General features: G+C 31.2%; 1 long non-coding RNA gene across 2 annotated transcripts; it reads right to left on the bottom strand.

The window, feature by feature from the left end:
* Positions 1–1,535: 1,535 nt before the first annotated feature.
* LOC113689255 (uncharacterized) lies at positions 1,536–5,051 on the bottom strand. Of its 2 annotated transcripts, none has more exons than XR_011825266.1 (3): positions 5,008–5,051; positions 2,787–2,852; positions 1,536–2,284 (listed from the first exon to the last, which is right to left on the bottom strand). It is a non-coding gene; the product is annotated as an uncharacterized lncRNA (long non-coding RNA). The 2 variants fall into 2 exon arrangements; XR_003448178.2 differs by having other exon boundaries at positions 5,011–5,045.
* Between the last annotated feature and the right edge of the window lie 237 nt (positions 5,052–5,288).

Genomic DNA, 5,288 nt, shown 5'->3' with positions numbered 1-5,288 from the left:
TATGCTTCCAATCTGTGATAAGATAAACAAGTCATTATCTCAAGTTTAGAACCTTATTGATATAGCAAATGAGATATGATAAAGCAAATGAAATAGATATATAATGGAAATATTTTGGGCGCATGATAACAGCAAAGAAAGGTATCAATACCTTTCAAAATAGCATTTGAGGCCAAAATATTCATCCACCGACCCAACAAATTTTATTACTTTAATCTTGTTTTCCTACAACAGTTGAAACTTATTCAAAACTGTTTTTGAATCTTGGAATTAAAATCACCAAAAGACGAAAGAAGTTCAATTTCTTTGGAATTCATAAAACGTAGAGACATCAAGAAAAGAATATAGGAACTTGTAGAATAGAAGACTTGCAATATTATTTTTTGTATTAATTTTGACTATTTAAATAACATAAAGTAAGAACTCGCCAAGAGGCTTCATAATCTTGTTTCATCAAATGTAATAAAACATCTCTACACCACCAAGCAGATACACAACTATTTATTTGGATGAGTTAGACTAAGTATAAAAATTGTGTATCTCATGTTTAAAGGTTTGAAACTGCACACTTATCAAATAGATTTAAACCAAATTTTGCATTCCCACATGTGCTCCCAAAAAAGGACAAGATATTAATCAGCCAATATTCTGCACCTTTTTGTCATTACTTATGGGTTGTATATAAGTTCTTACTTGAATTCGAGACAAGAAGAAAGACAAAAAAACTTTTTGTATAATACATACTGTATAAAAAAAAATCAATAAAAAAGAAAATGACAACTTCTTTAGTGCTACAATTTAAATATGTTTCATCTTTTTGAAAATGACATTTTTTAAACCATTTCAGCCATTTAATTAGTTAAACCACTTCCTAGATTGTCAAGTCCTTGTGCTTCGATGAAACAGCAAAAGTGGCATGCCACTTAAGTTCCCAATTTATATTAAATCTACCATTGGAATTTTCTCATCCTGATTTTTTTGCTTACTTTAGTAGCCAAATTTTTAAAGTCAATGATTAAGAAACTTATTTACATAACACGCCAAACATCTTACTAAAGCAAGCAGCACATTGTGGGCATAATCAAACTTATGTAGGCATAATCAAACTTATTGATACAAAACTAAGAAAACAAGAAGCCAAGAATTTAATTTCACTTACTTGAGCTATAAAATGCTATCCAAAAGTGTGAAATAGCTGGCTACCTATCTCTCATAGTAGGCCACGTATGCATAAACCGTTGCACCTTTGCACCTTTATCTTGGGCACAATTTTCTTACTTCTATTTTGAAAAGAAAAAAAAGAAATTTAGAACCAAGTTTTTACCACAGCCACGATGCACAAGTATTCAAAGATTCAAGAGTCAAAAGAATTAGCTTTCTAGATAATGCCCTATGTGTCTTGCTTAGGAACCTTATAGACGCTTCAATCAAACAAATTAAATTGCAGCAAGAAGTACAATTACTAACATGCATATCTTATGTCATAACCATTTTCTTTTTTGTCAGCAAGAAATTACCTTATTTCTATGTGCTTTGGTAGCCATCTACCACGAGGAAAAAATGATCAAAAGGGTTAAAACCAAAAAGGATGTCCCATGATAGCTTAAACAAATAAAAGCTAGAACAAGAACAAAACCAAGAAAATGATTTGAGAAATCACCAAACAACAGAATCATTATGGGAACAAGAGGAGGTTCATCAAAAAGAGCTGAGAAAGAGTATTCATTGCCAAGATATCATCAATATACATTATATTTAGTCATACTTACACAAAATCAATAAGATTCCAACATTAGCACAATATGTCTTGTTTTACAACTAAACACTCCCCAAGGGATAAAATGCAAAGATAATCTGGCCGCAACCAATTGTTTTTTATTTTGTATTGCTAGCAAAACAGTCAGATACTCCCCTATATATGAAGTTTCACTTGGAGGTTAATCTTTTCATTCCTACAATCCATTTTGCAGTTTCAAGGAATGCTTCAATATGATGCAAAAAATACGAGAAGAGAAAAACATAAAAAATAAAAATGAAATACGTAATCTATTAACTTTAAATCTAGAGGAAATAGGATAACCTTCCCAAACAATCATTCTCCACTTTTTTCAAGACCAATAAATAGGACAAAGCAAGAAAAAAATTACAATAAACTACTAAGGAGGGATGGGGGGAAATGAAGAGAACACAAAAACATTAAAACACACCTTCATGGTTGAATGGAGAAAAGCAGCCTCCTTTTTCCTCGTTCCTTTATCTAGCAATAATATAGAACAAACAAATGCTGAAAAAATCAAATTAATTAGGAAAAAGAAAAGAAAAGACAAAATCAAATTAGATAAACTTTTTTTCCAGGGAAAAAAAAGAGAGTCTAAATAGTGTGCACTTTGAGAAAAGAATTTCTCCAATCCTTTGTTGCATATCTTAATATCTTGTAATAAACATTTGGTACATATTAGAGCATAAAAGATAATTATAATTAATATGTTAGACCACCAAATCTAGCATAGGGTGTGTGAAACTACAATACAAAGCAAAACAATAGCAACAAAGCCTGAGGATCAGTAGGAAGCAAAGAACTTGTGTTTGCCAAACCATAAATAGGCATTAAGCACTAAACATTTGAATGCATTTCCAAAGTTTCACATCCAAATTGATTAAGAAACCAAAATTAAAGAAAAAGCCAACTGAAAAAATCGGAAAAAGGCAAAGAAAAAACAAATCCAGAGTTTTTCATAAAAGAAAACTATCAAATTCCGCATATGATAAATTTCAACCAGCTAGACCTCTTGTTTCTTTTGGGTGGTTCTGCTTGACCAGCAATGCAAAACATAAAGGACCGAGATTGGAACCTGAAATATTAAAAGCTCAAAAAAAAGTCAACTTATATAATGCAAATACATGTTAAATACAAATACTAAAGCAAATCATATGATTTTTTCCCAAACAAAATCTGCTTGTTTGAAGCAAATCATGTCCACATCACGTCTGTGCTACCATACGTTGTGCTATAGCCATAATAAAAATCTCTTCTATATGATCATAAAGTAAATGACTTCCCAAAAAAATGGTAGAAATAAATCTTGGTGAATATATCAACATGAGTAAATGTTTTTTACACCTGCAGTCTTCAAGGCAATAAAAAAACATTGATTCCTAAAGCAAAAATATTTACCCAAGCAACAGTAATATGTCGAGATCTAAAGACACTAAGCCAAGTATAACTAAGCAAAACTTCTCTAGCAAAACTGCTGCATTGAGCAAATATGCAGCCATAATTTCCTAATCTTATACCTGTTAATGGTCTCTAAATACATGCTAGGAATAAACTCACCGCATGTAATAGTCTTTTATACACACACATACACATACTTCACCATTGTTCTATAATAATCTGGACTAAACATTTTAATCTTTTGTCCAAATCAAAATATCATATGCAAAAAACAGATAGACACACAGACCAGCCATTTTTGTAATAACTGATTATCTAGGTGTGATATTTCAAGTAAACCTCTTTTTGTTCCTAATACAAGAAACACACATGGAACAAAATGTTATCCGGTGATTAGCAATGAAAGATAATGAACAAATTATACCTTAACAGCATCTTCCAAGGATTTGTGGTAGAGTTCACTACTTAAATTCTACAAAATGAGAATCAAGAACCACCAAAATAAATCAGCAGAATGCAGTGTTTTATCACCAAATTACATATACCTTAGGCAACATCTAGTTGAAGTTCATACAGAGTTGCTTTGCCAATTGACAAATCTTTAACATGCCTTCTATGCATGCTTGTTCTTTCCCATGTTAAGACTCCTCTCACTCCACTGCCAATCACACTCCTCTAACTTTTTTTGTCTAACCTGTTAACATATTAATTAGTCATATAATAATCCTTTAATTGCTAAAAACACATGCCATACACAATATAAACCCAGAAGGAAAACCCGTCTAAAATAAGTTGCATGAAAAAATGTAAGAAGGCTACTATTATCGAACTGTTCACTAATGAATGAAAGGAGTGAATTTCAAATTATTAGAGCCGATTTTCACATATCAGTTTCTACCATCTATAATTGAGCATATACATTTCTAATTCATGACATTTGTTCAAAATCTGGTATTTTAATAAAACAGAAGGCCGAAGGGAAAAACTCATCAGAAGATTGCACCTATATAATATCCAACATCACACTTTTTCTTTTGTCTAAATAAATAGACCAACCAAAATATTATGGGTAAAAACCCTGCACCATGACAAAGATTACACATTCGCGCTCATGGGGAAAAATCTTAAATAGAAGACCTCTCCAAGAGATTAGCATTTAAAAATAGATACTTTTTCCTTTTGTAAAACTACAATAGAAGAAGAGATTATATAAGCACATAAAGCTTTCCCTTTTTATCAGTAAGTGAAGACCATGAGAAGAGAAAGAGGAAATTCATGGATAGAGGAACATAGTCTTTCGGTTGAAAATCAAGAAAACGGTTTACAGGGGACAACTTTTTTTTCAATTTTAGCTGCTATATGACAAATTAATAGTTTTAACATTTTGTCAAACATTTGATAAATTAAACATGATTATGTCATTACAATACTTTAGAACAGAAAAAGGGAAAAAACAAGGGAAAGAAGTAACCCCACGTACAAAAAGACCCAAAAAGGACAGACCTATGAAATGCACAAATAAGTCCAACATCTAGTGAGGATTGATCAACTTTAAATTTAAAAGGCTCAAGGAAACATGTCATAAATCTAAACTTTCCAAGACACAACTAAGAGGATAAACACTTCATGATAACCAAAATTGAAACTTACATCTAATATGTCATAACAAGAAATAAATGAACAAAAAACATCCAAAGCAATCTCTTTTGCAGAGAAAAAAATAAAGAAAAGCAGAGTATAAACTGTAATCACATATACGCAAATAGAAGAAGGCTCGCTCAAAATATTCACCAATATTATGCAAAATAGGTTGGGAATATGTTGACCCATACCACCTTATTAGTAGTTTTTGAGAGAATCAAAGAAAATTTCAATTTTTGGACCTGCAACATCACCAGAATGTACAAATTATATAAGCAAACATTGGTAAGAAACTTTTTAGATCCACCAAAAAGAACTTAATCAAATTTGTTAAATGCATTTTAATGTTTTTTAGTCACGGACGAAAAAGATAGAAATCAGGCAAAAGTAAGGGGAGGAAACAACAAAAATAACTCTTCTTTTAGAAAATAACCATATAAAACTTACCTTCAAAAAAGGGGGAAAAACTTAG

The sequence above is a fragment of the Coffea arabica genome, chromosome 1e (assembly GCF_036785885.1).
Source record: "Coffea arabica cultivar ET-39 chromosome 1e, Coffea Arabica ET-39 HiFi, whole genome shotgun sequence".
Classification (NCBI taxonomy): Eukaryota; Viridiplantae; Streptophyta; class Magnoliopsida; order Gentianales; family Rubiaceae; genus Coffea; species Coffea arabica.
Note: the sequence above shows the minus strand (reverse complement) of the source record. Positions and strands in the feature narration are given on the sequence as shown.